The sequence below is a fragment of the Saccopteryx bilineata genome, chromosome 2 (genome assembly GCF_036850765.1).
Source record: "Saccopteryx bilineata isolate mSacBil1 chromosome 2, mSacBil1_pri_phased_curated, whole genome shotgun sequence".
NCBI lineage: Eukaryota > Metazoa > Chordata > Mammalia > Chiroptera > Emballonuridae > Saccopteryx > Saccopteryx bilineata.
The window spans coordinates 95,456,384-95,468,739 of record NC_089491.1 but is presented as its reverse complement, the minus strand read 5'-3'; the positions used below and the strand labels follow the sequence as shown (position 1 = coordinate 95,468,739).

Genomic DNA, 12,356 nt, shown 5'->3' with positions numbered 1-12,356 from the left:
AAAACAGCCTGGTATTGGCATAAGAACAGGCATATAGATCAATGGAACAGAACAGAAAACCCAGAAATAAACCCACACCTTTATGGACAACTGATATTTGACAAAGGAGGTAAGGAAATACAATGGAGTAAAGACAGCCTCTTTAACAAATGGTGTTGGGAAAATTGAACAGCTACCTGCAAAAAAATGAAACTACACCACCAACTTACACCATTCACAAAAATAAACTCAAAATGGATAAAAGACCTAAATGTAAGCCGTGAAACCATAAGCATCTTAGAAGAAAATATAGGCAGTAAGCTCTCCGACATCTCTCGCAGCAATATATTTGCCGATTTATTTCCAAGGGCAAGTAAAATAAAAGACAAGATGAACAAATGGAACTATATCAAACTAAAAAGCTTTTGCACAGCTAAAGACAATAAGAACAAAATAAAAAGACAAACTACACAATGGGCAAACATATTTGACAATACGTGATAAGGGGCTAAGAACCAAAATTTAGAAAGAACTTGTAAAACTCAACGACAGGAAGACAAACAATCCAATCAAAAAATGGGCGAAAGAAATGAATACATACTTCTCCAAAGAGAACATACAGATGGCGCTGGTGGGAATGCAGACTGGTGCAGCCACTATGGAAAACAGTATGGAGATTCCTCAAAAAATTAAAAATTGAACTGCCTTTTGACCCAGCTATCCCACTTTTAGGAATATACCCCAAGAACACCATAGCACTGTTTCAAAAAGAGAAATGCACTCCCATGTTTATGGCAGCATTGTTCACAATAGGAAGATCTGGAAACAGCCCAAGTGTCCGTCAGTGGACAAGTGGACTAAAAAGCTTTGGTATATATATACTATGGAATACTACTCAGCCATAAGAAATGATGACATCAGATCATTTATAACAACATGGATGGACCTTGATAACATTATACTGAGTAAAATAAGTAAATCAGAAAAAACTAAGAACTATATAATTCCATACATAGGTGGGACATAAAAATGAGACTCAGAGACATGGACAAGAGGATGGTGGTTGTGGGGGGAAGAAGAGGGGCACAAAGAAAACCAGATAGAAGGTGATGGAAGACAATTTGACTTTGGGTGATGGGTATGCAACATAATCAAATGTCAAAATAACCTGGAGATATTTTCTCTGAACATATGTACCTTGATTTATGAATGTCACCCCATTAAAATTAGTAATAATAATAATAATAAAGAAAAGAAATAAGGTTTGAGTAGGGTTTACAAATGGTTAACAAAGGATAGGGCATTAGAGGGAAGAAAACACGTGAGATTGGGCTTTCTTTGCTGAGCCATATACTGTAATGGCCATTGCAATGTTTTCTTCCTAAGCTCTTTTTTTTTTTTTTGCATTTTTTCTGAAGCTGGAAACAGGGAGAGACAGTCAGACAGACTCCCGCATGTGCCCGACTGGGATCCACCCGGCACGCCCACCATGGGGCGACGCTCTGCCCACCAGGGGGCGATGCTCTGCCCATCCTGGGCATCGCCATGTTGCGACCAGAGCCACTCTAGCGCCTGGGGCAGAGGCCACAGAGCCATCCCCAGCGCCCGGGCCATCTTTGCTCCAATGGAGCCTTGGCTGCGGGAAGGGAAGAGAGAGACAAGAGAGGAAGGCGCGGCGGAGGGGTGGAGAAGCAAATGGGCGCTTCTCCTGTGTGCCCTGGCCGGGAATCGAACCTGGGTCCTCCACACGCTAGGCCGACGCTCTACCGCTGAGCCAACCGGCCAGGGCCCCTAAGCTCTTTTAAGGGTGGACTTCTCCGGTAATACACACACCCTACCCTCATGATAAGAATTATGGTGATAGCCTGACCAGGCAGTGGCGCAGTGGATAGAGCGTCGGACTGGGATGCAGAGGACCCGGGTTCGAGACCCCAAGGTCGCCAGCTTGAGTGCGGGCTCATCTGGATTGAGGAAAAGCCCACCAGCTTGAGCCCAAGGTCACTGGCTCCAGCAAGGGGTTACTCAGTCTGCTGAAGGCCCGCGGTCAAGGCACATATGAGAGGGCAATCAATGAACAACTAAGGTGTTGCAACGCACAATGAAAAACTGATGATTGGGCCCTGGCCGGTTGGCTCAGCGGTAGAGCGTCGGCCTGGCATGTGGGGGACCCAGGTTCGATTCCGGCCAGGGCACATAGGAGAAGCGCCCATTTGCTTCTCCACCCCTCCGCCGCGCCTTCCTCTCTGTCTCTCTCTTCCCCTCCTGCAGCCAAGGCTCCATTGGAGCAAAGATGGCCCGGGCGCTGAGGATGGCTCCTTGGCCTCTGCCCCAGGTGCTAGAGTGGCTCTGGTCGCGGCAGAGCGACGCCCCGGAGGGGCAGAGCATTGCCCCCTGGTGGGCAGAGTGTCACCCCTGGTGGGCGTGCCAGGTGGATCTCGGTTGGGCGCATGCGGGAGTCTGTCTAACTGTCTCTCCCCGTTTCCAGCTTCAGAAAAATACAAAAAAACCCAAAAACCTGATGATTGATGCTTCTCATCTCTCTCCGTTCCTATCTGTCTGTCCCTGTCTATCCCTCTCTCTGACTCACTCTCTGTCTCTGTAAAAAATAAATAAATAAATAAAAATAAAAATAAAAATAAAAAAAAGAATTATGGTGATAATGGCTCCCTGCCGGCTATTAAAAGACTAAGCTGTAATCAAGAATAAAAAGTATTTATTCCAGCAAAGGATTGCAATCCAAGAAACACAGATTCAGGTAGCAACTCAAAGTGTGCTCTGGAGAGAACAAAGGCAGGATTTACAAAGGCAAAAAACACAAATTGTAACCTTTTCATGTGAAAAAGATTGCTGCCTAGGTTAACAGGAATTGTTTAGTTCCAATTTGCAAATGATGCAAGAACCACAAGGAAGAAAGTAAAGTGCTTATATGCCGGTGTAGCAGCTGCTGGTCCAGGGTGTTTATGGCTCCAGGAGGTTTATGGCTGCAGGATGTTTTGAGGTGAATTTAGCAACAGGTTTAGCAACTTAATAGCAGCTCTGAGAACTGAGGCCTAAACTGCAGAAGCCCCACTTGCATAGGAGCCTCCTGACTCTAAGTGACTCTCTTACCAGTGCTTATATCATTTCTCCGTTGTCACATCCATACCTATAGGACACTCCACCGATTCTACCCATTGTTAAAGACCTGTTTATTAGGCTTTCATCAAGTGTCCTCCCGGTTTTTGGACAAGTGACACTTGTTTCTTTTCTTTTTTTTTTTCACTTCTTTTCCAAGTGAGAGGAGGGGAGATAGAGATAGACTCCTCTCCTCTCACATACTGAGATTCACCCAGCCACCGGTGTCTGAGGCAGATGCTCTGCCCATCTGGGGCCATGCTCACAACTGAGCTATTTTTAGTGCCCAAGCCAAAGGCTCCACAGAGCCATCCTCAGCGCCCAGGCAGATGCACTTGAACCAATGGAGCCATAGCTGCAAGAGGAGAAGAGAGGAGGGGGAAGGGGAAGGGTAGAGAAGCAGATGGTTGCTTCTCCTGTGTGCTCTGACTGGGAATTGAACCCAGGACATCCACATGCTGGCCAATGCTCTACCATTGAGCCACTGGCCAGAGCCAAACACCTGTTCCTTGAAGGGACCTACAGCCCTGATCAAAAACTTCATGGGGCTTTAGAGAATTTTATCTTGTATTTGATGTTGCTATCCAGTCTGTTACATTGCAAAATTTCAATAAATGTTTTTTGAATAAATGTATGTAGTGACCACTTTCTGTCCATTTATGATCTTTATATTAAAGTCTGTTAAAATTGTTACTGAAATCAAGAGTTTTGCCTCTTGGGCAGTTCTATTCAAGAACTAGACATGGTTGTTAATTTACTTACCCCCAATAAAGGAAACAGGATAATTCACATCCAAAGCTCTGTCTCCCCGAAGGGAGGTTTAGCCATTGCTTACACTATTTGGTTAATTACAAATTGAGTTCCTGACAAGCTCATCCTGTTTATAGCTACAGCTGCAAAAAAGGCTACATTTTAACATTTATCAATTTAGCATTTAGTAAGAAGTGCCTAGACCTTGAAATCCTTGTCCTATCTAACATGATATATTTATAACAGCTTGACCAGCCCCACTCTGAGCTCTAGAGTCATTAGGACAGGGAGAAGGGTTTTGGGGGGAGGGGGGAGCCCATTGGTTATAAAGTAACAGTGTGGAGGTCCCAGGTTGAGAAATTATAATTTTACAACTATATAATTTAAATCCTAAATATTTCAGTCATTATGCCTTTTTTACAGTCAATCTTTCTTTTCTTTTTTATAAAGTGAGAGGCAGGAAGGTAGAGAGACAGATTCCCACATGTGCCCCAACTGAGATCCACCCAGCGGCTCCCATCTGGGGCCAATATTCTGCCCATCTGGGACTGCTGCTTCATTGCTCAGCAACTGAGCTATTTTAGTGCCTGAGGCAAGGCCATGAATTCATCCTCAGTGCCTGAGGCCAACTTGTTCATTTGAACCATGGCTGTGGGAGGGGAAGAGAGGGGATGAGGGGTGGAGAAGCAGATGGTTACTTTTCAGGTGTGCCCTGACAGAAATCGAACCTGGGACTTCCACACACCAGGCCAACACTCTACTGCTAAGCCAACCGGCTAAGCCCACAGTCAATTTTTCTAAATTATTCCAAAATTTTTTATAGTTTACTTAAGTAATGGTAATTTTCCCTAATATTTTCAATATTCAATCCAAATTCTAATTTCCCCAATTTTCTCCAAATCACTTATGAAAAATAATGCTGTTATTTCCGCCAGGAGCCCATAGAAGATTACCCCTTGCATTGTTGTATCAGAACAGACGTCCTGCCACACAATCAAGAAGCCAAATTAAGAAATTAAAGAGTCTTTATTAATGCCAGCTGTGCAACCTCATGGAGACCTAAGCTGTTCAAATCAATGTGGCCACGAACACAGTTTGGCGCTAGCTTTTAAAGACAAAATTACATACTGATTGAGGAATGGGGAGGAGAGGAAGCACAGCAGTAAAACAAAGCAGTGAAACAAGCTTTCTTACAATGTTTATCTATAGGGTTTATTCAAGGAGAAACATTCTGAGAACACCTGCAACCTTGCAAAGCTAGCCCAAGGCCACAGCCTAGGAGACCAGCCTCAAGGCCGGGATAGGGAGTCTTTTTTTTTTTAGAAAAAGTAAGTTCTGCTAAAAGTCTCTGTTTTAGAGAAAGTAAATTCTGCCAAAAATTATTCATGCTAAGAGTTTTTCTTTTCTATATTTCAGCATTTGCCAAAACAATTCAAGCTTACACTTTAATCTCTCTCTTTTTTGTGGCTATTTGGAGGTAGTCAGTGTTACATCCCAGGAGACAGACCACAGCAAACCCAAAGTGAATTTTATAAGTTTTATTGCAAACCTGCACAGGGACTGCAGGCAACCCACGCAAGGGAACACTGCAGTCCCGAGCTTCTAAAATGGCTCCTTTTTATAGGGTGGTTATCTAGGTTGAGCAAGCAAGCAGCGTTTACAAGGGCAGAAGAGGTGTGATTAGCTGACCTTGTTCTTGGCTAAGTCTCTAGGGTAGGGCTTCCTGGATGTTGGGTACATAGAGTTCTGTGGAAAATATTACTACATTTCTAACGGTTATCTTTTGCCTCCAGCCATGTACTGGATGTACTCAGTTTTCATGGCTGGTGGCCTGCACTGCTTGTCCTAAGATGTCACAGTCAGGTGCTTTAGGATAAAGTTGGATATCAGTTTCCCAAGCACTAACTGCTAGAAACTCATTGAAGTGGACAATGAATGCAAACTTTGTTCCTTTTATGGGAAGCATATGGCCAAAGAAGTTGCTGCTGACACTCTGGGCATAGAATGGAAGGATTATGTGGCTAGGCTCAGTGGTGGGAACAACAAACAAGGTTTCCCCATGAAGTAGGGTGTCTTGACCCATGGTCCTGTCAGCCTGCTACTGAGTAAGGAGTATTCCTGTTATAGACCAAGGAGGACTGGAGAAAGAAATTGCAAATCCATTCAGGGTTGCATTATGGATGCCAATTCCAGTCTTCTCCACTTGGTCGTTAAAAAAAAATGGCAGATGGGGGTGATACCGGAAAAAGCCAGAACTCATATTGCCTGTCACTATGAAGCCAATACACAGAGACAAGAGCTGAATTGAATATAAGTGTCTTTAATGAAATTGCCAGTCAACCCAAGAAGGCAGAGGACTTCAGCAAGCAAGTCTCCCTTTATATCCTCAGTTTGCAGGCCTCTCTTACAGGGTGATCAGGGCTAGTTAGCAATGGGAAAGGAATGTGACTATGTGTCCTTTCTCAGGTCCAGATTCTATTCTTCATTAGGGCTTGTCATGCTCACTATCTTTGGAGATAAGATCTCTGGCCTTGTTACTTTTCTCAAGGACTTGGATTGGGTCCAAGTGCTCCATGGTCAGGGTTGTAGACTTCTGCATTCGATCTGGTTCTCAAGGCCTGATATCAGGCTTGGGATACAATTCAGCTGGCATCCCTATGTCAGAAAAAAACACTCAGACAACTTGTTGGGCAGATAAAATATATGATGCTCACTTTGTTAAAAATGGCGCCACCCACACAGAGGGCGTCACCCAAGTGATATTAATGTGTGTTGGGGTGGGCTAAAGGCAGGCAGAATCCTTGTAGCCTGGGGCTTGGTTTTAGGATTAAGCCTTTCCCAACCGTTTTGATGTGGGGTGGTACAATCCAATCATGCCTCAAAGAAGTGACTTTGTATTAGAGACTTCCCTATTTTGTATATTGGATTAAAGGTTTGGATTTCTACACTATAAAATTGGGGCAGAACGGGAGCTTGCTCTCTTGGTTCCTGGGATGATTAGCATGAGAGAGCAGAGGAAGCAGAGCAGAGAGCAGAAAGAGGCCATGTGGCCAGGAGAAGCACCCAAGATGGCGGAGTGTTGAGTGAGAAGCCAGTTTGTGCAGTTTGTATCTGGGAGAAGGAAGGAGATGGGGAACAGAGGTGAATAAGTCTGGTGAGCTAGAAACCTTTGATTCTAGGAAACTCGGATAAGTCAGTAGCTTTGTGAGCACTGAATGTGAGTGGGTTTTGGAGCCCAGTGTGTATTTTTACTTGCCCGCCGGGTGCAAGCTAGAATTAAAGACTATGGCCCACCAGTTTTTGGCTCTGTTGTTTCTTTACCGACTGTCCGAATCCAATGCGAACCTGCATGGGCCGGGCTGCTGTGATAGTAGCCCTGGCCGTGGCAGCCTTGCCTACTGGCCTTACACAACTCTACACTATAGAGTGTAAAATTGGTATATTGGGAATATGTCTACTGTCTGCCCCCTTTCTAAATCTCTAAGTTCCTCCCAGATGCTTCCCAGGGGCTGCATGAAAGGTAAGTTCCTCACCACATTCCAAAGAGAAGGATCATGGAGAAATCAAAAGAGATTAAAAAGAAAATGTACTCATTAACTATTTTCTAACCCTTACAGAGGGAGAAATGTATTCCTGGTCTCACTGAAACTGCTACTAGAACAAGCCAGGGGTTGAGATGCCCGTTGCCACTGAGCCCAATCACAGAAATAGGGACCGAATGGTGTAAGAGTATCTTTAATCAAATTGCCAGTAACCTAAGAAGGCAGGGATTCCAGGTCCAAAAACTGCCTTAAGAGTCTCTTCTGCCTGGTCTGTACATACATTTTGGGGAGGTTAGTGATTTATGATAGAACATGCAGTTAGTCATGTAGCAGTGCATGGGAGATGTGAGCTAGGTTCCCTGGAGTGCCTTCCTGGAAGGTCCTCCTGACCAGAGCTCAGGTCTATCTGGGGTCCTTGATGTTATTTCTGGAACAGCCAGGGTCATGGTGCCTCCAGGAACTGTTTGTAATAGAATACCGTGCATTCCTTAGTAAACAAAATCAAGATTAAGATTTGTGAATGTAAAGCCAGGAGCCAAGGCCAGGGCCACTATCAGAGGAGCCCAGCCCATGCAGGTTCGCATTGGATTCGGACAGTTGGTAAAGAAACCATGGAGCCAAAAACTGGTGGGCCATAGTCTTTAATCTAGCTTGCACCCGGCGGGCAAGTAAAAATACACACTGGGCTCCAAAACCCAGTCACATTCAGTGCTCACAAAGCTACTGATTTATCCGAGTTTCCTAGAATCAAAGGTTTCTAGCTCAACAGCCTTATCCTCCTCAGTTCCCCATTTCCTTCCTTATCCCAGATACAAACTCTGTACAAACTGGCATCTCACTCAGTACTCCGCCATCTTGGCTGCTTTTCCTGGCCTTCTCCACGTGGCCTCCTCCCGCTGCTGGCTCTATTCTCTCTGCTCTCTCATGCTAACCTCAGGAACCAAGAGCGCAAACTCCCGCTCCGTTCCCATTTTATAGTGTAGAAATCCAAACCCTTAATCCAATATACATAATGGAGAAGTCTCTAATACAAAATCACTTCTATGAGGCATAATAGGATTGTACCACCTCACACCAAAAAGGGTGGGACAGGCTTAATCCCAAAACCAAGCCTCAGGCTACAACAATTCTCAACACACATTAATATCACCTGGGCAATGGCCTCTTTAACAAAGTGAGCATAATACATTTTATCTGCCCAACAGTGAACTAAGCTTCTAGGTATCTACAGTGGCTTCAATTCTTACAGGAACCACCATGACTAAACCCTTTACAAGAAATTACTGTGATTTAACCCCTTACAAAACTACCCCCTCACCGCCAGGGGTCCAAAAGAGCTAGCAGGATTTGTAAACTGTTCTCTCTAATGAAGATGATGTCCCCTAATACGTTGTGACAAAGGCTTTAAACAAAGAAGGTAAAATACCTAGGACCAAAGCATCCAAGAGTCAACATCATGTGCTACTCCATGTGTCTTGCAACATACTGTCAGCATATTGCTTTGAAGAAACAACGTACTAAGAAAAGAAAGAGGCCAAAGAAAAACACCAAGGACAGATTGCCACACAACAAAAACTAATTTCTCTGAGAGCTTCTACCTCCAGTCAAATATGAGCTTTTCTAAGAGTAACAAATAAATAATAACATACATAAAAATAAATAAATTTATTACTCAATTAAAAAAAAAAAACCTTAACCTCTTCTAGCTCTGAAAGAACCTTGGCAGGAGACTTTTTTTTTTCAATTTAATTTTATTTGGACAGTTTGTCAAAACAAGCAAGATACCAATTATTAGTAGCTTTTGTGTTTGAAGTCTGGGTTTGTTCTTTTTTAAGTAATATATTGATTCTGTTTTATGATGTTTCATTTTGAAGTTTTACCAGTTTCAGAAACATTTTGAATTTTTTTTAATTTTAAAGACTTTTTATTTATTCATTTTAGAAAGGAGAGAGAGAGAGAAAAGGTGGGGAGGAGCAGGAAGTATCAACTCCTATTTGTGCCTTGACCAAACAAGCTCAGGGTTTCAAACCAGTGACCTCAGCATTCCAAGTCTACACTTTACCCACTGTGCTACCATAATTCAGGTAACATTTTGAATTTAAAGCTTTAACTGCAATTTATAAATCAAATATGTTGTGAGTCAGGTATTCTGTTTGAATAATCATGGTTGCCTATATGTATGTAGAAATAGGACATAAAATAGTTCAGCTTTTTCCCCAAGTGCCAAAATCCACTTTCTTTGAATTTTTAAACTGATAGTTGCCATCCACACCTAATACAGGTATGTCTATATTGGTCATTTTAACAGCTCTAACAATGACAAACTCCACAAGGTATCAGAATAGAACATAACCAATGTTGGTCAAATAAGTTTGTAAATATGATATATATGTTTGCTCGCTTATAGTTTGCATTGTGTGTGGGAGACAGGCTGTAAGCTGGCAAAGTTATTATAGCCTAAGGCTTAGTTTTAAAACGAAGCTTTTTCCCACACCCTTGACTGTTACATGATGTAGGGTGGTGCGCTCTCATAAGGAATCCCATCATGCCTCAGATAAGTGACTTTGTATTAGAGACTTCCCTATTTGTATATTGGATTAAAGGTTTTGATTTCTACACTATAAAATGAGGCATGCCTGACCTGTGGTGGCGCAGTGGATCAAGCGTCCACCTAGAATGCTGAGGTCGCTGGTTCAAAACCCTGGACTTGCCCAGTCAAGGCACATGTGGGAGTTGATGCTTCCTGCTCCTCCCCCTTCTCTTTCTCTCTCTCTCTCTCTCTCTCTCTCTCTCTCTCTGTCTCTCTTCTGTAAAATGAATAAATAAAAATAATTAAAAATAAAAAAAATTTAAAAATATGGGGCAGACCAGGAGCTTGCTCTCTCGGTTCCTGAGATTAACATTAGAGAGGAGAGCAGAGAAAGGCCATGTGGAGGAGGCCAGGAGAGGCAGCCAAGATGACAGAGTGCTGAAGAAGCCCATTTGTGCAGTTTGTGTAGAGAGAAGGAGATGGGAAACAGAGGTGAATAAGGCTGGTGAGGTACAAATCTTTGATTCTAGGAAACTCGGATAAGTCAGTGGCTTTGGGAGCCCTGAATGGAAAGGGAAGTGTCTTCCCACTCTGTGTATTTCTTGCCCGCCAGGCGCAAGCTAGAATTAAAGCTGATGGCCCACCAGTATTTGGCTCCATTATTTCATTACCATCTGTCCAAATATAATGCGAACCTGCATGGGCCAGGTGGCTATGACTGTGGCTGTGGCTACTGGCTTTACAACTAACAAGATTTTACTGTTAATAATTCTGCAAAACCTTAAATTTTCCAAGAGAATATTTCTTTTTTTCTTTTTTTTTTTTTTTTGTATTTTTCTGAAGCTAGAAATGGGGAGAGACAGTCAGACAGACTCCCGCATGCACCCGACCGGGATCCACCCGGCACGCCCACGAGGGGGCGACGCTCTGCCCACCAGGGGTTGATGCTCTGCCCCTCCGGGGTGTCGCTCTGTCGCGACCAGAGCCACTCTAGCGCCTGGGGCAGAGGCCAAGGAGCCATCTTTGCTCCAATGGAGCCTCGGCTGCGGGAGGGGAAGAGAGAGACAGAGAGGAAGGAGAGGGGGAGGGGTGGAGAAGCAGATGGGTGCCTCCCCTGTGTGCCCTGGCCAGGAATCGAACCTGGGACCCCTGCACACCAGGCCGACGCTCTACCACTGAGCCAACCAGCCAGGGCCGAGAATATTTCTTAAGTGGTAACCATCAAGACAGTGACACTCTAATAATACATTGTTGTGTTATCCATAACAAATGCATCCTATCCAGTAGTATACCACCTTAAGTTCTACTCTCTGCAGGATAAAAATTGAGATACAATTTCAAAAGTGTACTTCAAATTCTTTTATTTTATTGAATTTAGTGAGGTGACTGTTGGTCAAATGAGTTCGTAAATATGATATATGTGTTTGCTTGCTTGTGATTTGTGTTGGGTGTGGGGGACGGGCTGTGGGCAGGCAGGGTCGTTGTAGCCTAGGGTTTAGTTTTAAGACTGGGCTTTTCCCCACACCCTTGACTGATTATATGATGTGGGTGGTGCACTCTCATGAGGAATCCAATTATGCCTCAGATAAGTGACTTTGTATCAGAGACTTCCTTGTTTGTATATTAGATTAAGGGGTTTTGGTTTTCTACACTATAAAGTGGGACAGACCAGGAGCTGGCTCACACAGTTCCTGCTATCACGTTTGCACGGGCTTCCCTGATCCCTTGCCCTTCATGGGAAAAGCTGGTTTTCTGCTTTTCCCGTGTCTTCTTTTGTGGTTTGCCTGTCTTGGTGAGACACCAATAAATAGGATAGCCCACCATCCTCCGACTCCACCATTTCTTTACCGTCTGCCCGAATCCAATGGGAACCTGCATGTGAATGGCCACGATGGCAGCTCCTGGCCTTACAGTGACATTGGATTGTAAAACCATACAGGTTTCAAGTGTACAACGCAATATAACACCATCTGCACATCACATTGTCCATTGTCCCAAGCAAAGTCTCTTTGTGTCCTTATTCCCCTCCTTATGCCCACCTCCACCTAGCCCCCATCTCTCTTTCCTTCTGGCTCTCATCACACTGTTGTTTGTGTCTGTGTGTTACTGTTGTTTGTGTCTATATGTTTTTATGCTAATCTCTTCACCTTCTTTGATCCTGTCTTGCTCACACCCCCTCTGATAGCTGTCATTCTGTGCCATGTGTCCATACTTCTCTTTCTACTTTGTTCATCAGTTTATTGTTTGTTAGATTCCACATATAAGTGAGATTGTATGTCATTTGTCTTTCTCTGAGTGGCTTATTTCACTTAGCATAATAAAATCTTCCCCAGCTTTCACAGTGGGAAGTCTACTAAAAGACTCCAGAAGTGGGCGTGGAGGTCTCTGGGAAATGTAGTCTTTTCCCTGTTCTGGCTCACCCGCACTCTGGGAAGGGGATT

The 12,356-nt window shown here is 43.9% G+C and overlaps 1 pseudogene; it reads left to right on the top strand.

Moving 5' to 3' along the window:
* Positions 1 to 8,999, top strand: part of LOC136322273 (small ribosomal subunit protein eS6-like) — a 38,674-nt pseudogene extending 29,675 nt beyond the window's left edge.
* The last annotated feature ends 3,357 nt before the right edge of the window (positions 9,000 to 12,356 follow it).